The sequence below is a fragment of the Eleutherodactylus coqui genome, chromosome 5 (assembly GCF_035609145.1).
Source record: "Eleutherodactylus coqui strain aEleCoq1 chromosome 5, aEleCoq1.hap1, whole genome shotgun sequence".
NCBI classification, from domain to species: domain Eukaryota; kingdom Metazoa; phylum Chordata; class Amphibia; order Anura; family Eleutherodactylidae; genus Eleutherodactylus; species Eleutherodactylus coqui.
In genome coordinates this window covers 271,652,276-271,672,482 of record NC_089841.1, presented here as the reverse complement: position 1 = coordinate 271,672,482, position 20,207 = coordinate 271,652,276, and the positions used below count along the sequence as shown (strand labels likewise).

Below are 20,207 nucleotides of genomic sequence, written 5' to 3'. Positions count from 1 at the left end.
CAGCTACCTCTGTATGTACAATCCAGTGGGTGGAGCCAACACTGATTGACAGCTACCTCTGTATGTACAGTCCAGTGGGCGGGGCTTTCACTGATTGACACCTACCTCTGTATGTACATTCCAGTGGGCAGAGCCAACACTGATTGACAGCTACCTCTGTATGTACAGTCCAGTGGGCGGAGCCATCACTGATTCACAGCTACCTCTGTATGTACAGTCCAGTAGGCGGAGCCATCACTGATAGCTACCTCTGTATGTACAGTCCAGTGGGCAGGGCCAACACTGATTGACAGCTACCTCTGTATGTACATTCCAGTGGGCGGAGCCATCACTGGTTCACAGCTACCTCTGTATGTACAGTCCAGTAGGCGGAGCCATCACTGATAGCTACCTCTGTATGTACAGTCCAGTGGGCGGAGCTATCACTGATTCACAGCTACCTCTGTATGTACAGTCCAGTAGGCGGAGCCATCACTGATAGCTACCTCTGTATGTACAGTCCAGTGGGCAGGGCCAACACTGATTGACAGCTACCTCTGTATGTACATTCCAATGAGCGGAGTCAACACTGATTGACAGCTACCTCTGTATGTACAGTCCAGTGGGCGGAGCCATCACTGATTGACAGCTACCTCTGTATGTACAGTCCAGTGGGCGGAGCCATCACTGATTGACAGCGCCACCACTGATTGACAGCTACCTCTGTATGTGCAGTCCAGTGGGCGGAGCCATCACTGATTGACAGCTACCTCTGTATGTATAGTCCAATGAGCGGAGCCAACACTGATTGACAGCTATCTTCTGTATGTGCAGTCCAGTGGGCGGAGCCATCACTGATTGACAGCCTTCCCTGCACACAGAAAGCTGTCCATATTTGCCACGGACTGACCTATTACAGTCAATAAGGCTGTAAAAAATACTGCAGCCGGTCCCCTGGTGGTCTGCAGCCCCAGGTGCGCCCTCTTCAGGCCGCTTTCACAGACGTGTTGTGAGCTGCAGAGACTTGAACCCCTTTCTTTTGAACGACGTCCCATACGCATCGCGGTGCCGGAAAAAAATGGCGGCAATTCTTATGTTTGGCCAATCCTGTGGAACGCCTTGCATCACCCACTGTTATTAATGGGGCCGGCAAAGCATGGCACGGCGGCGCGTGATGAGCTGCTGAGGGTGATGGAGGGCCACCCAGCGCAAACAATAAGAAACACTTGCCGATCCCCCAGCGTAACCGTCAGCTGCGCCGGACGAGCGCTACTTCGCTAAAGTGATGCGAGGTGTTTTTGTGTCAGCGCTATCTGCTTTCTTCACTGACTTTTGTGACAGCGGCGGGGATCCGAGCAGTGGGGGGGCCGAGGCGTCGGGGATCCGAGCAGTGGGGGGGAGCCGAGGCGTCGGGGATCCGAGCAGTGGGGGGGAGCCGAGGCGTCGGGGATCCGAGCAGTGGGGGGGAGCCGAGGCGTCGGGGATCCGAGCAGTGGGGGGGAGCCGAGGCGTCGGGGATCCGAGCAGTGGGGGGACCGAGGCGGCGGGGATCCGAGCAGTGGGGGGGAACCGAGGCGGCGGGGATCCGAGCAGTGGGGGGGAACCGAGGCGGCGGGGATCCGAGCAGTGGGGGGGAACCGAGGCGGCGGGGATCCGAGCAGTGGGGGGGAACCGAGGCGGCGGGGATCCGAGCAGTGGGGGGGAACCGAGGCGGCGGGGATCCGAGCAGTGGGGGGGAACCGAGGCGGCGGGGATCCGAGCAGTGGGGGGGAACCGAGGCGGCGGGGATCCGAGCAGTGGGGGGGAACCGAGGCGGCGGGGATCCGAGCAGTGGGGGGGAACCGAGGCGGCGGGGATCCGAGCAGTGGGGGGGGAACCGAGGCGGCGGGGATCCGAGCAGTGGGGGGGAACCGAGGCGGCGGGGATCCGAGCAGTGGGGGGGGAACCGAGGCGGCGGGGATCCGAGCAGTGGGGGGGGAACCGAGGCGGCGGGGATCCGAGCAGTGGGGGGGGAACCGAGGCGGCGGGGATCCGAGCAGTGGGGGGGGAACCGAGGCGTCGGGGATCCGAGCAGTGGGGGGGGAACCGAGGCGTCGGGGATCCGAGCAGTGGGGGGGAACCGAGGCATCGGGGATCCGAGCAGTGGGGGGGGCCGAGGCGTCGGGGATCCGAGCAGTGGGGGGACTGAGGCGGCGGGGATCCGAGCAGTGGGGGGAAACCGAGGTGGCGGGGATCCGAGCAGTGGGGGGAAACCGGGGCGGCGGGGATCCGAGCAGTGGGGGGGAACCGGGGCGGCGGGGATCCGAGCAGTGGGGGGGGCCGAGGCGGCGGGGATCCGAGCAGTGGGGGGGGCCGAGGCGGCGGGGATCCGAGCAGTGGGGGGAACCGAGGCGGCGGGGATCCGAGCAGTGGGGGGAACCGAGGCGGCGGGGATCCGAGCAGTGGGGGGGCCGAGGCGGCGGGGATCCAAGCAGTGGGGGGGAACCGGGGCGGCGGGGATCCGAGCAGTGGGGGGGGCCGAGGCGGCGGGGATCCGAGCAGTGGGGGGAACCGAGGCGGCGGGGATCCGAGCAGTGGGGGGAACCGAGGCGGCGGGGATCCGAGCAGTGGGGGGAACCGAGGCGGCGGGGATCCGAGCAGTGGGGGGAACCGAGGCGGCGGGGATCCGAGCAGTGGGGGGGCCGAGGCGGCGGCGATTGAGGCTCAGATCCCCCCACTGTTGTCACTATTGTCCTTGAAGAAAGCAGATGGCACTGACCACAGCGCGGTGGCCCGGGCTAGTACTGCGGCGGATCTGCAGGAGGCGCTGTGCTGTGATGACCGCAGTGACGCGGACCCCAGGAAGCCGCTGATCGGAGGGATCTGAGCGGCGCTCCCGGCCGTCACCAGTCACTCAGCAATAGGAAGAATACAAGTCCCGCAGCGCCCCTTTAATGTGGCCGCTCCATTCATGCAGATATACTCAAATCATGCCCGACCTGCCGGGGTCCACCCCGCCCCTAAACCTCCACCCGCCGAGGCACACGCCGCCCCCAAAGCTCCACTCGCCGGGGTACACGCCGCCCCCAAAGCTCCACTCGCCGAGTCCCGGGCGCATATTACCAAAGGAGGCCTGAGTTCTCCTATGGGGCCGATTCAGCCAATCAGCTGGCTGGAATCGGCACCACGTGACACAGCGGCGTGCCCGCGCATTGCCGTGCACAGGATTGTGCTGCCTGAGTTCTCCTGTGCGGCCGATTCAGCCAACAGCGGCGTGCCCGCGCATTGCCGTGCACAGGATTGTGCTTTGCCCGCGCTTTCACATGCTCAGTGCCTTGCCATGCACTCGTGTGCACACAGGATTGTGCCTTGCCCGCGGTTTACATGCCACTCGTGTGTGGCACAGACAGTTATTGATTTGGCAGGTATTTTTGGTCCTTTTTGGCAGGTATTTTTTGTGCTTTTTGGCAGGTATTTTTTGTGCTTTTGCCAAAGGTGATTATTTCTTTTGCGCACGTGGATTTGCCAGTGGAAGTTTTACATCTTTTGCGCAAGTGGATTTGCCAGCGGACGTTTTACACAGGACTACTAAAAGCCAAGGTAAGCTGCTGCATCTGCTCATTTAATTGCGCTCTTACTTCCCCTGCGCGCATTGGCGGAGAGGCGGCCAATTCTGCATGCCGCTGCATTGTCCACGAGCGCGATCCCCAGCATGCCGCTGCATTGTCCACGAGCGCGATCCCCAGCATGCCGCTGCATTGTCGCCGCGATCCCCAGCATGCCGCTGCATTGTCCACGAGCGCGATCCCCAGCATGCCACTGCATTTTCGCCATGCCGCTGCATTGTCCACGAGCGCGATCCCCAGCATGCCGCTGCATTGTCCACGAGCGCGATCCCCAGCATGCCACTGCATTGTCGCCGCGATCCCCAGCATGCCGCTGCATTGTCCACGAGCGCGATCCCCAGCATGCCACTGCATTTTCGCCATGCCGCTGCATTGTCCACGAGCGCGATCCCCAGCATGCCGCTGCATTGTCCACGAGCGCGATCCCCAGCATGCCGCTGCATTGTCGCCGCGATCCCCAGCATGCCGCTGCATTGTCCACGAGCGCGATCCCCAGCATGCCACTGCATTTTCGCCATGCCGCTGCATTGTCCACGAGCGCGATCCCCAGCATGCCGCTGCATTGTCCACGAGCGCGATCCCCAGCATGCCGCTGCATTGTCGCCGCGATCCCCAGCATGCCGCTGCATTGTCCACGAGCGCGATCCCCAGCATGCCACTGCATTTTCGCCATGCCGCTGCATTGTCCACGAGCGCGATCCCCAGCATGCCGCTGCATTGTCGCCGCGATCCCCAGCATGCCGCTGCATTGTCGCCGCGATCCCCAGCATGCCGCTGCATTGTCGCCGCGATCCCCAGCATGCCGCTGCATTGTCGCCGCGATCCCCAGCATGCCGCTGCATGCATGGGCGCCGCTGCATTGTCCACGAGCGCGATCCCCAGCATGCCGCTGCATTGTCGCCGCGATCCCCAGCATGCCGCTGCATGCATGGTCGCCGCTGCATTGTCCACGAGCGCGATCCCCAGCATGCCGCTGCATTGTCGCCGCGATCCCCAGCATGCCGCTGCATGCATGGTCGCCGCTGCATTGTCCACGAGCACGATCCCCAGCATGCCGCTGCATTGCTATGTGTGGAGACGCGGTTACCAGAGATTTGTGCGCTGTGCGCTGCTACGTGTGGAGACAACACCCAAGATTTGTGCGCTACGTGTGGTGAGTACGTCACCTGAGATTTGCGTGACGCCACCTGACACAACCTGTCTTTTTTTGCAGATTTGTGCGCCTTATTGCAAAATAACGTGTGGAGAGGATCCTGACGTTTGGACGCGTTTCGAGAAGAATTTCGCTTTGCTCGGACACCATCTGACATCAGTCAGCGAGGTAAGCTGCTGCATCTGCCAAATTTTTCATTGCTTGCATATGCTCATGTGTACATGCATGCGTGCCTGTATGCGTACATGCCTGTATGCGTACATGCATGCATGCCTTATGCGTACATGCGTGCCTGCGTGTATGCGTACGTGCGTGCCTGTATGCCTATGTGCGGGCATGCGTGCCGTATGCGTGCGGGCATGCGTGCCGTATGCGTGCGGGCATGCGTGCCGTATGCGTGCGGGCATGCGTGCATGCCTTGTGCGGGCATGCGTGCATGCCTTATGCGTGCGGGCATGCCTTATGCGTGCATGCCTTATGCGTGCGGGCATGCATGCATTATGCGTGCGTGCATGCGTGCCTTATGCGTGCGGGCATGCGTGCCTTATGCGTGCGGGCATGCGTGCCTTATGCGTGCGGGCATGCGTGCGTGCCTTATGCGTGCGGGCATGCGTGCCTTATGCGTACGGGCATGCGTGCATGCCTTATGCGTACGGGCATGCGTGCATGCCTTATGCGTACGGGCATGCGTACATGCATGCCTGCGTGCATGCCTGTGTGCGTGCGTGCCTTATGCGTGAGTGCATGCCTTATGCGTGCGTGCCTTATGCGTGAGTGCATGCCTTATGCGTGCGTGCCTTATGCGTACGTGCATGCCTTATGCGTACATGCGCGCATTATGCGTACACGCATTATGCGTACACGCATGCCTGTGTGTACACGCATGCCTGTATGCGTACACACATGCATGCCTGTATGCGTACATGCATGCCTGTATGCCTATGTGCGTGCATGCATGCCTTATGCGTACACGCACGCGTGCCTGTATGCGTGCATGCCTTATGCGTACACGCACGCGTTCCTGTGTGCATGCATGCCTGTATGCGTGCATGTATGTATACATGCATGTATGCTCACCCACTTACTCAGCCACCCCCTCTCTCTCTCTCACACACTTGCTGTGTTAAATTCGTCTTATTGGGCGAAAAAGACATAACATTAGATTTGAGCATTTAATTCCTTTTTTTAGCACTCGTACCGGTTCCATCACAATACTGCACCTAATCTGCACTAACTGAACAAACCTTCGGAGAAACATACCAATTGTCCAAATACGATGTCTTTATCTATTAAAGTAGGAGTGAAGAAAAGCAGGGACAGTGCAAGAACTATGAAAACCCACGGAATTAAGCCAATTGCAGGCAGGGTTAATTTTTTTTTTCTTCCTCCTTCTAGGTCAGCTGATACGTTTTGGTCAGAATACTGCACTGTGGTAACCGTTTCCGCTGCTCGCAACCACAGAGTTGAATCACCAGAGAGCCAGAAGTTCCCAGATGTTGGCTCCGGAGGACGCTTAAAAGCTGGAAATGGCCCATCACCTGCTATGGAAATCCATCATCAGGATCTGATGGAGCAGTACGATGAAGATTGTCCGGTTGCATGTGATGCTGCTCACTGTCCCTCGTTAGTCGGTTCACAGTTTATACACTAAGCTATTTATCCCCTTAGAGAACAAGCCTGTTTGCGCCTTAGTGACAGACTGAAAACTTGGAACTTTACATGTGTCACTTGACATATCATAAGTCCGTAAAGGTTTTGCATATCCAAGTGACTGTGACATTTTTTTCTTCCCCTTGTTGTACTTCTGTTAGGTAGTAAAAAAGGACTGTTAAAAGTTGTGTATATTTATTAAAATTGCTACTTTGCACAATTTTGAATTTTCATTTTTTCACATTGTCAAATGTCATATATAAAATGAGTGCCAACATACTGTACAAATCTCTGCAAACATATAGATTTCCATCTGTTCACTTTATTCTGGAAGCACGGTTTAAAACTTTTGTACATTTATTTTTTCCATCTAGGAGACGTACAAATTTAACATTACTTTTCAGAATTTTGAGGAACACTTAGTTTTCCTACACCAATCCAAGTTTGCAAAGGCTGCTAGGTGTCATAATTAAGGATGAGCGAGTATACTTGCTAAGGTACTACTCGTTCGAGTAATGTGCCTTAGACGAGTATCTCCCTGCTCGTCCATAAAGATTCGGGGACCGCTGCGGCTGACAGGTGAGTCGCAGGGGAGATAGAGAGAGATCTCCCCTCCGTTCCTCCCCGCTCTCCCTCACGGCGGCCCCCGAATCTTTAAGGACGAGCAGGGAGACACTCGTTTAAGGCACATTACTCGAACGAGTAGTACCTTAGCAAGTATACTCGCTCATCCTTAATTATGACACCTAGCAGCCTTTGTGACATAGACAAAAGGCCGCTGTGTTTATGGGTCTTTTCTGTTTAATGCATTGCAGTAAAATATTGCGCAGTTTTTCAGGATCCTCCGTCATAATTATTTTTTTTAAAAAGCGTATTAAAAACAAGGGAGTCACTGGGAAAAAACAGTGCATTAAAAGAAGGGTTTAAAGATTGCTGAACGACGAGGGTCTCTTCACTGTCTGCCAGCCTTCCCGTTCTCAAGGACGTCAGATCTGCAGGAAATGACGAGAAATCAGCAGGTTAACAGTCACATCCCACCAGTATTACTGATTCCTAGATCCGCTCAACCCACTTACAATGACCACTACTCCCCCAACCAGGTCAGAAGAATTATGCATGCATCTACGCATGCATACATGCATGTGTGCATCTATGCATGCATGTGTGCATCTGCATGCATGTACACGCATGCGTGCATCTATACATAAATGCATGCATACGCACGTACGCATACAGGCACGCGTGCATGTCCGCATACAGGCACGCGTGCATGCCTGTCCGCATACAGGCACGCGTGCATGCCTGTCCGCATACAGGCACGCGTGCATGCCTGTCCGCATACAGGCACGCGTGCATGCCTGTCCGCATACAGGCACGCGTGCATGCCTGTCCGCATACAGGCACGCGTGCATGCCTGTCCGCATACAGGCACGCACGCATGCCTGTCCGCATACAGGCACGCACGCATGCCTGTACGCACAAGGCACGCATGCACGCACATAGGCATACAGCCACGCATGTGTGTACGCATACAGGAATGCGTGTACACAGAGGCATGCGTGTACACATAAGGCATGCGTGTACACATACAGGCATGCGTGTACACATAATGCGCGCATGTACGCATAATGCATGCACGCACGCATACAGGCATGCACGCATGCCCGCACGCACAAGGCACGCACGCATGCCCGCACGCACAAGGCACGCATGCCCGCCCGCACGCACAAGGCACGCATGCCCGCCCGCACGCATAAGGCACGCATGCCCGCACGCATAAGGCATGCAGGCCCGCACGCATAAGGCATGCAGGCCCGCACGCATAAGGCATGCACGCCCGCACGCATAAGGCATGCACGCCCGCACGCATAAGGCATGCACGCCCGCACGCATAAGGCATGCACGCCCGCACGCATAAGGCATGCACGCATGCCCGCACGCATAAGGCATGCATGCCCGCACGCATAAGGCATGCATGCCCGCACGCATAAGGCATGCATGCCCGCACGCACAAGGCATGCATGCCCGCACGCACAAGGCATGCATGCCCGCACGCACAAGGCATGCATGCCCGCACGCATAAGGCATGCATGCCCGCACGCATAAGGCATGCAGGCCCGCACGCATAAGGCATGCATGCCCGCACGCATAAGGCATGCATGCCCGCACGCATAAGGCATGCACGCATGCCCGCACGCATAAGGCATGCACGCATGCCCGCACGCATAAGGCATGCACGCATGCCCGCACGCATAAGGCATGCACGCATGCCCGCGCAAGGCATGCACGCATGCCCGCACACGGCACGCATGCCCGCACGCATACGGCACGCATGCCCGCACGCATACGGCACGCATGCCCGCACATAGGCATACAGGCACGCACGTACGCATACACGCAGGCACGCATAAGGCATGCATGCATGTACGCATACAGGCATGTATGCATACAGGCACGCATGCATGTACACATGAGCATATGCAAGCAATGAAAAATTTGGCAGATGCAGCAGCTTACCTCGCTGAGTGATGTCAGATGGTGTCCGAGCAAAGCGAAATTCTTCTCGAAACGCGTCCAAACGTCAGGATCCTCTCCACACGTTATTTTGCAATAAGGCGCACAAATCTGCAAAAAAAGACAGGTTGCGTCAGGTGGCGTCACGCAAATCTCAGGTGACGTACTCACCACACGTAGCGCACAAATCTTGGGTGTTGTCTCCACACGTAGCAGCGCACAGCGCACAAATCTCTGGTAACCGCGTCTCCACACATAGCAATGCAGCGGCATGCTGGGGATCGTGCTCGTGGACAATGCAGCGGCATGCTGGGGATCGCGGCGACAATGCAGCGGCATGCTGGGGATCGCGGCGACAATGCAGCGGCATGCTGGGGATCGCGCTCGTGGACAATGCAGCGGCATGGCGATAATGCAGCGGCATGCTGGGGATCGCGGCGACAATGCAGCGGCATGCTGGGGATCGCGCTCGTGGACAATGCAGTGGCATGCTGGGGATCGCGCTCGTGGACAATGCAGCGGCATGCTGGGGATCGCGGCGACAATGCAGCGGCATGCTGGGGATCGCGCTCGTGGACAATGCAGCGGCATGCAGAATTGGCCGCCTCTCCGCCAATGCGCGCAGGGGAAGTAAGAGCGCAATTAAATGAGCAGATGCAGCAGCTTACCTTGGCTTTTAGTAGTCCTGTGTAAAACGTCCGCTGGCAAATCCACTTGCGCAAAAGATGTAAAACTTCCACTGGCAAATCCACGTGCGCAAAAGAAATAATCACCTTTGGCAAAAGCACAAAAAATACCTGCCAAAAAGCACAAAAAATACCTGCCAAAAAGGACCAAAAATACCTGCCAAATCAATAACTGTCTGTGCCACACACGAGTGGCATGTAAACCGCGGGCAAGGCACAATCCTGTGCACGGCAATGCGCGGGCACGCCGCTGTTGGCTGAATCGGCCGCACAGGAGAACTCAGGCAGCACAATCCTGTGCACGGCAATGCGCGGGCACGCCGCTGTGTCACGTGGTGCCGATTCCAGCCAGCTGATTGGCTGAATCGGCCCCATAGGAGAACTCAGGCCTCCTTTGGTAATATGCGTCCCGGGCCGCCGCGCCGTGCTCCTCCTCCGCCGCGCGCTCACGACCCCGGGCATGCGCACTGCCCTCCCACCGCGCGCCCCCGGCCCCGCCCCTTGCGTTCATCTTGGATAGAAGAGGCGGCTGATGCTGCGCCCGGAGCCCGCGGGTGAGAGGTCATGTGACCGGGGAGAGGGCGGGGGTTGCTCACCCTGTGTTTAGCGTTGCATGTCGCGCTGTGTGGCCGGTTCACGACGGTGGCGCTGCGGGCCTTCCTGTGGCGGCGGGGGCCTCCCAGGTGCCTGCTGTCGCTCGGAGGCGCTGCAGGTAGGCGCCCCCTGGTGGCTGTAGTGTGCAGCTCAGTGCACTGGCCTCTGCTGTGTCCGGCTGATGGACAGGCTTCTCCCTGCACCCCGTGATAGTGATGGGCTACAAGCCTGTGCATCTGCCCCTCTGGGTGGCCTGGCTCGTTCCTACGCCTCATGTGAAGCCGCCCTGAAGGTGTGGACGTTGGGCACACGACACCCCGCGGACGGCTGGCTTACGCAGGAGCGATAGTCGTTCACTGGAGTGGAGGCAGCGGAGGTCGTCCATTGGCCACAGAACTGCTGCGTCTGATCCGCCGCTGCTCACACGGACTGCAGGCACCAACGACCGCGGGGGCCGTACCGCCTGGATCTGCTGTTTCCAGGGATGATTGGGCAACAAGTGCGCGGTGTAGAGTGCCGCTAATAAGCAGAAAACCGTCAGTAATGAACAGCCGGACTCCATCACTGCGTGCTGCAACTAGCAAGAGTGGTGTGCCCCCGGGCCGCACCCTGCCAGCGACCGTGCCGCTGTATCTGCACGCCCGCAACCAACGCCCACTATGTGATCAGCTGCGCAGGAGAACGGGTCAAGGCTGCTCTGCTTGTGCCCTTTACAGCGAGGGAGAGACTCTGCAGAGGGGAGGACCGTACAGCGGGGCGAGGGACACTACAGCAGGGAGGACCGTACAGCGGGGCGAGGGACACTACAGCAGGGAGGACCGTACAGCGGGGCGAGGGACACTACAGCGGGGCGAGGGACACTACAGCAGGGAGGACCGTACAGCGGGGCGAGGGACACTACAGCAGGGAGGACCGTACAGCGGGGCGAGGGACACTACAGCAGGGAGGACCGTACAGCGGGGCGAGGGACACTACAGCAGGGAGGACCGTACAGCGGGGCGAGGGACACTACAGCAGGGAGGACCGTGCAGCGGGGCGAGGGACAGTACAGCAGGGAGGACCGTACAGCGGGGCGAGGGACACTACAGCGGGGAGGACCGTGCAGCGGGGCGAGGGACACTACAGCAGGGAGGACCGTACAGCGGGGCGAGGGACACTACAGCGGGGAGGACCGTACAGCGGGGCGAGGGACACTACAGCAGGGAGGACCGTACAGCGGGGCGAGGGACACTAAAGCAAGGAGGACCGTACAGCGGGGCGAGGGACACTACAGCAGGGAGGACCGTACAGCGGGGCGAGGGACACTACAGCAGGGAGGACCGTGCAGCGGGGCGAGGGACACTACAGCAGGGAGGACCGTGCAGCGGGGCGAGGGACACTACAGCAGGGAGGACCGTGCAGCGGGGCGAGGGACACTACAGCAGGGAGGACCGTGCAGCGGGGCGAGGGACACTACAGCAGGGAGGACCGTGCAGCGGGGCGAGGGACACTACAGCAGGGAGGACCGTGCAGCGGGGCGAGGGACACTACAGCAGGGAGGACCGTGCAGCGGGACGAGGGACACTACAGCAGGGAGGACCGTGCAGCGGGACGAGGGACACTACAGCAGGGAGGACCGTGCAGCGGGGCGAGGGACACTACAGCAGGGAGGACCGTGCAGCGGGGCGAGGGACACTACAGCAGGGAGGACCGTGCAGCGGGGCGAGGGACACTACAGCGGGGAGGACCGTGCAGCGGGGCGAGGGACACTACAGCGGGGAGGACCGTGCAGCGGGGCGAGGGACACTACAGCGGGGAGGACCGTGCAGCGGGGCGAGGGACACTACAGCGGGGAGGACCGTGCAGCGGGGCGAGGGACACTACAGCGGGGAGGACCGTGCAGCGGGGCGAGGGACACTACAGCGGGGAGGACCGTGCAGCAAGGGGAGGGACACTACAGCGGGGAGGACCGTACAGCAGGACGAGGGACAGTACAGCGGGGAGGACCGTACAGCAGGACGAGGGACAGTACAGCGGGGAGGACCGTACAGCGGGGCGAGGGACAGTACAGCGGGGAGGACCTACAGCGGGGCGAGGGACAGTACAGCGGGGAGGACCGTACAGCGGGGCGAGGGACAGTACAGCGGGGAGGACCGTACAGCGGGGCGAGGGACAGTACAGCAGGGAGGACCGTACAGTGGGGCGAGGGACACTACAGCAGGGAGGACCGTACAGCGGGGCGAGGGACACTACAGCGAGGAGGACCGTACAGCGGGGCGAGGGACACTACAGCGGGGAGGACCGTACAGCGGCGCGAGGGACACTACAGCGGGGAGGACCGTACAGCGGGGCGAGGGACACTACAGCGGGGAGGACCGTGCAGCGGGGCGAGGGACACTACAGCGGGGAGGACCGTGCAGCGGGGCGAGGGACACTACAGCGGGGAGGACCGTGCAGCGGGGCGAGGGACACTACAGCGGGGAGGACCGTGCAGCGGGGCGAGGGACACTACAGCGGGGAGGACCGTGCAGCGGGGCGAGGGACACTACAGCGGGGACGACCGTACATCGGGGCGAGGGACACTACAGCGGGGAGGACCGTACAGTGAGGGGAGGGACACTACAGCAGGGAGGACCGTACAGCGGGGAGGACCGTACAGTGAGGGGAGGGACACTACAGCGGGGAGGACCGTACAGCGAGGGGAGGGGAGACTCTGCAGCGGGGAGGACCGTACAGCGAGGGGAGGGGAGACTCTGCAGCGGGGAGGACCGTACAGCGAGGGGAGGGGAGACTCTGCAACGGGGAGGACCGTACAGCGAGGGGAGGGGAGACTCTGCAACGGGGAGGACCGTACAGCGAGGGGAGGGGAGACTCTGCAGCGGGGAGGACCGTACAGCGAGGGGAGGGGGGACTCTGCAGCGGGGAGGACCGTACAGCGAGGGGAGGGGGGACTCTGCAGCGGGGAGGACCGTGCAGCGGGGCGAGGGACACTACAGCGGGGACGACCGTACATCGGGGCGAGGGACACTACAGCGGGGAGGACCGTACAGTGAGGGGAGGGACACTACAGCAGGGAGGACCGTACAGCGGGGAGGACCGTACAGTGAGGGGAGGGACACTACAGCGGGGAGGACCGTACAGCGAGGGGAGGGGAGACTCTGCAGCGGGGAGGACCGTACAGCGAGGGGAGGGGAGACTCTGCAGCGGGGAGGACCGTACAGCGAGGGGAGGGGAGACTCTGCAACGGGGAGGACCGTACAGCGAGGGGAGGGGAGACTCTGCAGCGGGGAGGACCGTACAGCGAGGGGAGGGGGGACTCTGCAGCGGGGAGGACCGTACAGCGAGGGGAGGGGGGACTCTGCAGCGGGGAGGACCGTACAGCGAGGGGAGGGGAGACTCTGCAGAGGGGAGGACCGTGAAGCGGGGCGAGGGACACTACAGCAGGGAGGACCGTGAAGCGGGGCGAGGGACACTACAGCAGGGAGGACCGTGCAGCGGGGCGAGGGACACTACAGCAGGGAGGACCGTGCAGCGGGGCGAGGGACACTACAGCAGGGAGGACCGTGCAGCGGGGCGAGGGACACTACAGCAGGGAGGACCGTGCAGCGGGGCGAGGGACACTACAGCAGGGAGGACCGTGCAGCGGGGCGAGGGACACTACAGCAGGGAGGACCGTGCAGCGGGGCGAGGAACACTACAGCAGGGAGGACCGTGCAGCGGGGCGAGGGACACTACAGCAGGGAGGACCGTGCAGCGGGGCGAGGGACACTACAGCAGGGAGGACCGTGCAGCGGGGCGAGGGACACTACAGCAGGGAGGACCGTGCAGCGAGGGGAAGACCGTCCAGCGAGGGGAGGGACTCTACAGCGGGGAGGACCGTCCAGCGAGGGGAGGGACTCTACAGCGGGGAGGACCGTCCAGCGAGGGGAGGGATCGTGCAGCGGGGAGGACTGTACAGCGGGGGGAGGGACTCTGCAGCGGGGAGGACCGTACAGCGGGGGGAGGGACTCTGCAGCGGGGAGGACCGTACAGCGGGGGGAGGGACTCTGCAGCGGGGAGGACCGTACAGCGGGGGGAGGGACTCTGCAGCGGGGAGGACAGTACAGCGGGGGGAGGGACTCTGCAGCGGGGAGGACTGTACAGCAGGGGGAGGGACTCTGCAGCGGGGAGGACTGTACAGCGGGGGGAGGGTCTCTGCAGCGGGGAGGACCGTACAGCGAGGGGAGAGGAAGGACTCTGCAACGGGGAGGACCGTACAGCGGGGGGAGGGGAGGGACTCTGCAGTGGGGAGGACCGTACAGCGGGGGGAGGGGAGGGACTCTGCAGTGGGGAGGACCGTACAGCGGGGGGAGGGACTCTTCAACGGGGAGGACCGTACAGCAGGGGAGGGGAGGGACTCTGCAACGGGGAGGACCGTACAGCGGGGGGAGGGACTCTGCAACAGGGAGGACCGTACAGCGGGGGGAGGGGAGGGACTCTGCAACGGGGAGGATCGTACAGCGGGGGGAGGGGAGGGACTCTGCAACGGGGAGGACCGTACAGCGGGGGGAGGGGAGGGACTCTGCAGCGGGGAGGACCGTACAGCGGGGGGAGGGACTCTGCAACGGGGAGGACCTACAGCGGGGGGAGGGGAGGGACTCTGCAACGGGGAGGACCTACAGCGGGGGGAGGGGAGGGACTCTGCAACGGGGAGGACCGTACAGCAGGGGGAGGGACTCTGCAGCGGGGAGGACTGTACAGCGGGGGGAGGGACTCTGCAGCGGGGAGGACTGTACAGCGGGGGGAGGGACTCTGCAGCGGGGAGGACTGTACAGCGGGGGGAGGGACTCTGCAGCGGGGGGGACCGTACAGCGGGGGGAGAGGAAGGACTCTGCAACGGGGAGGACCGTACAGCGGGAGGAGAGGAAGGACTCTGCAACGGGGAGGACCGTACAGCGGGAGGAAGGACTCTGCAACGGGGAGGACCGTACAGCGGGGGGAGGGACTCTGCAGTGGGGAGGACTGTACAGCGGGGGGAGGGACTCTTCAACGGGGAGGACCGTACATCAGGGGAGGGGAGGGACTCTGCAACGGGGAGGACCGTACAGCGGGGGGAGGGGAGGGACTCTGCAACGGGGAGGACCGTACAGCGGGGGGAGGGGAGGGACTCTGCAACGGGGAGGACCGTGCAGCGGGGGGAGGGGAGGGACTCTGCAACGGGGAGGACCGTACAGCGGGGGGAGGGGAGGGACAATGCATCGGGGAGGACCGTACAGCGGGGGGAGGGGAGGGACTCTGCAACGGGGAGGACCGTACAGCGGGGGGAGGGACTCTGCAGCAGGGAGGACTGTACAGCGGGGGGAGGGACTCTGCAGCGGGGAGGACTGTACAGCGGGGGGAGGGACTCTGCAGCGGGGAGGACCGTACAGCGGGGGGAGAGGAAGGACTCTGCAACGGGGAGGACCGTACAGCGGGGGGAGGGACTCTGCAACGGGGAGGACCGTACAGCGGGGGGAGGGACTCTGCAACGGGGAGGATCGTACAGTGGGGGAGGAAAGGGACTCTGCAACGGGGAGGACCGTACAGCGGGGGGAAATGGCGATACAATTGACATGTTACAGATTTGAATTCGGCGCCGCATATCCGTTTCCGCGCAGGATGTCTGCAGCGGTCGGTCGGCAGCGTGTGGATGAGGCTTCTGCAGATCTCGCCCGCTGTGCTGCTTGGTTGCAGGTATAACTATGCCTGCAGAGTCCGCGCCCGGTGAGACCGCAGCCTGAAAGCTGCAGTGGCTGTTCCTGTCCTGCCAGGAGGAAAGCAGTTGTGTGATTGGCCTGACTGGAGTATCCCACGCGGGCCGGCTGCACTCAGTCTGTTTATCTCGGTCCTCGGCACGTCCCGCCGGTAACACGCACAGGTTTGTAGATTGGCTGTATGTGACCTCCCCAGCAGCAGCATGATGGCGGGCGCTGACAGGCAGTGCTGCCACGCCTGGATGCCTATTAAGCCCTGCCTGTGGCAGCAACATCACTATAGTCTGCGGTATGTAGTACAAGCAATCACATGATCGCAGGTTCGAGGTCCACAAGAGACTAAAAAAAGTTCCAAAAATAGTTAAATAAAATTTTTAAATAAACCCCATGAAGTCTGAGCGATGAAACGCTGTGTACCGCACTTGTAAAACTCCAAACTATGCAAATATTACAGTATTTATCCTGTAAATGGCGTAAAAACTACAGAACGCTGGGATTTATGGGGGGGGGGGGGGGGGTTACTCTAACTGTCAAAAGAAATGAATGAAAAGTGATCAAAAAGCTGTATGTACCCCAAAATGGGGCTAATAAGGACTGTAGTCGCGCGTCACATGGTCCAACTGATAAAAAGACTGACGGGTCTAAAAAAAAACAAAAAAAAACGATAAAAGCAACTATTGTTTTTAACCCATTTCTAGCATACTCATTGAGCGCAGTGTACTTAGGATAGCAGAAAGGGTTAAAAACCCCTCCTGCCTTCTCCTCCGGGTTATCAGCTGTCACTAACAGCCGATAACCCATCCTGCCTCTAATTGATTGCAGAGCAGGAGGCTCAAAGCGCCGCCATAATTCTACTATCCGCTGAGCTGTGGGCTGCATTCACACGAACGTATATCGGCTCGGTTTTTACGCCGTCCTCGTCTGCAGGGGGGGGGGGGGTGATGGAAGAGCCAGGAGCAGGAACTAAGCTCCCGCCTCCTCTCTGCCCCTCTGCACTATTTGAAATGAAAGGAGGCAGGGCTAAGTTCCTAGAATTAGCCCCGCCCCTGACCCACGTCTCACCATTGCAAATAGTGCAGAGGGGCAGAGAGGAGGCGGGAGCTTAGTTCCTGCTCCTGGCTCTTCCATCACCCCCCCCTGCAGACGAGGACGGCGTATATCGGCTCGGCGTAAAAACCCACAATGCAGTCCACAGCTCAGCGGATAGTAGAATTATGGCGGCGCTTTGAGCCTCCTGCTCTGCAATCAATTAGAGGCAGGATGGGTTATCGGCTGTTAGTGACAGCTGATAACCCGGAGGAGAAGGCAGGAGGGGTTTTTAACCCTTTCTGCTATCCTAAGTACACTGCGCTCAATGAGTATACTAGAAAGTGAAAGTACTGTGTAACTTCCACTACAGGAGTCGGGAGTCACGTGACCGCTGGGGTTTCCTGCTACAGCAGAGCTGGAGGGTCATTCTAGAGCCTGATCACATCTGCCAGTGACTACTGTCACTACAAGGGGATGTTTTCCCTGTAACTGGGGCTCCTATGGATGCCCCCCGCTACAGCAGGAAAGTGTCAAATAAATAAAAACCTGTGAATGCCCCCCCGAGGTCTTACATGACGTCACAGGGGGGCATAGATGGTAAAAAACATAATTACATACACAAGTAAGACAAAATTACAGAATAAAGCAACAATATATACAAAAGAAAGAAAAAACAGAAAACTGTCGCTGTACGCGGCCTGTAACCCCAAACTATATATATTATATATCAAAATGTCCGAAACAAATAGAGGATCCCGCTCCGCACTTTATTACAGCGTAAATATACTAATTAGTAAAAAAAACTATTATAGAAATGTTTAAACAATTTTTTTTTAGCATTTTAAAAATTGAAAAAAAAAAAAAAAAACTGCGAAAAAGATATTTCAAAAATCACCATAAATGTCACGGGAAAAAAAAACGCAGTGAAAATAATTTTGGTAACTGAAGGAAACAAACTGGGGCAGTAAAACCGCCACATGGGGAAAACCCCTAAAAAGTGTCTGGTCCTTTAGGTACAAAACAAACTGGTCCTTAAGGGGTTAAAAAAAATATATATCTATGGCGCTTGGGCGGCGGGGACGAGGCCTCAAAAACCAAAAAAAATGAAATAGCGGGTCTTTAAGGAGTTAAACATGTCCGTGAAATACACGGTGTGAAGGGAGCGCAGCTCTGCAGCACCTTCCATCTCAGGATTGGATGGGGCAGCTGACCCCCGTGCAGGAAGTGGCGCGATTCTAGCGGTGTGCCGCCGCCGCCACTTACTGAGACCGGAAGAACTGTTTGTTTGGTTTTTTCCGATTTTCTTCTGAATCGATGCAATTCTACAACATGGTTTTCAGTTGAGTCGAACAAGAGCAGCAATCCGCCATCCATGGCGCCGCCGCGTGTACCCTGCCCCCCTGTGGCTGCAGTGTGCGATGGCACCCTAACACAAGGGCAGTGTGTGGCAGGAGTGTCGGGGTGGAGAGCTGCGACTAGTTCTGGAGGTGCTGACCTACAACTACTGTTCCCAGCGGCCACCAATCACAGCAGGGAGCTGGAGAAGTACTGAGAGCTGCGCTGTGATTGGTCGCTGCGGGCGAGTAGGACAGATTCCCTATCCAGTCTCAGGAATCTGCGAACCCGATGCATGCGTTTACACGGCCAATATTCCTGCCGCGTCTTGTGCGTTTGTCAGACGCAGAAAGCGTGCATGAAAGTAGGCGCCATTGTTTGCAACAGCGCGACTTTTCTCCTTCAGCGATGCTGTGAGACAGAAAAATGGCGGCGCGTCCTGTTTCCGTGCAGAGCGGGGGATGGATTTCAATGTTATTGATTTCAATGGGCAATTAAGTCTAATTAGTTTCCATCGCGGCGAACGCAGAAGCGGGACGGGTCGGATATCTTGTGCGAACGAAAGGCGCACGTGAAATCCACGCGTGAACAAACCCCCTGAAATCAATGGCTTCTATTCACTGCGGATCGCGCGCATAGCGTTTGCACACATAAGCGTGCAGATCGCGCCTGCGCAAAAAATACTGTAAAGCATGCGCATACGTGCGCAAAACCACAACACCCATACAAATACACAACGCAAATGTGCTGGTAAGTATGCTTACCCCGTGTGAGCCGGCTTACGCCTCATTCAGACGAGCGCATGTTCTGCACGTTTCGAAAAGCACCAATGGGTTCCTATAGAAGCGCTCAGAGGCGCGGAATGTGAAGCGCAAAACAGCGTGCCGCCGCACGCTTACAGGAGCTTCCTCTGACTCCAATGGGGGCAGGCGGTAATGGAAACTATAGCTTCCCCGCTGCTTACAGCTTCTGGCCAGAAGCACCTCTTAAATGTCCCGCTGTTAACCCCTTAGTCCCCGCGGGGATGAGGGAATTCCCAAAGGGTTTCGTGAATCCCCGCGGGGGAGTCCCCTCATAACCAAACACTGCGACAGCACTGAGGGGACGCAATAATCCCCTGCCGCTGCTGTCACAGGACCGCATGACATCCTATTGCTTTCAATGGGCCAGCGCTGCTGCCGGGGGTGCATGGGAGCAGATCGCTAGCTCAGCGGCAATCGTCATGCAGAACCAACAGCGGGGAGCAGGAGGCCATCTTGTTCTGTGTGGGCAGTAAGGTGTACTCCGGCGCCGATCGATATCCTGGAAGCAAGCACTAGAAATGACAGCGGAATACTCCCACAACAGAACCTCCTGCTCCCCGCTGCTTGTTCTGCATGAAATATAAGCCCTACCCCGAAAATCATCCCTAGCTGTAGAAATAAATTAAACTTACCTCGCCTCGAAGCGCTGTCCGGCTCTTCTCACGTCCCCAGGAGCCTTCTGTATTCTGCTGGCCGGGGATTGAAAAATCCCCACCTCCAGAAAGCGCTGCCTCTGATTGGCTGTGCTCTGTGACCAATCAGAGACAGCATTTAGCCATTGAATGACAGCTAACGGCAGCAGCGCTGGTCCCATTGAAAGCATTGGGATAGCATCGCAGGGGATTCTATCATCCCCGTGGGGAGTCCCCTCATCCCTGTGACAACATGTGTCTTTACATTCAGCCGTACGCGCTGAAAAACCGCAGCAATGAAGAATAGCCGCCATCAAGTCCCAAACCTTAGGCGCGCATTTTCTACCGTTCACACGGGCGGCTACTGCGTTTGTGAAGAAAATACGCTGCAGCGTAGAAATCCTTCGGTCAGCATGAATCCCCGGAATGACTGTTAATGGTTAAATAGCGGCAGCGGTCGTCTTTTCCCGGCGCCGAATGCAGCTAAACTCCCTCCCACTTCCTTTTATTTCAGCT

General features: G+C 59.2%; 1 protein-coding gene and 1 long non-coding RNA gene across 2 annotated transcripts in view; one reads left to right on the top strand and one right to left on the bottom strand.

Annotated features, from left to right (window-relative positions):
* Positions 1-6,689: 6,689 nt before the first annotated feature.
* On the bottom strand, positions 6,690-9,914 carry LOC136628629 (uncharacterized). Its single transcript, XR_010792894.1, has 3 exons — positions 9,570-9,914; positions 8,905-9,012; positions 6,690-7,379 (listed from the first exon to the last, which is right to left on the bottom strand). It is a non-coding gene; the product is annotated as an uncharacterized lncRNA (long non-coding RNA).
* A 126-nt stretch (positions 9,915-10,040) lies between these two features.
* Positions 10,041-20,207, top strand: part of GNG7 (G protein subunit gamma 7) — a 36,325-nt gene continuing 26,158 nt past the window's right edge. The window contains exon 1 of the mRNA XM_066604683.1: positions 10,041-10,141. The gene's annotated coding sequence lies outside the window, so the exon portion shown is untranslated. The remainder of the gene's footprint in view (positions 10,142-20,207) is intronic.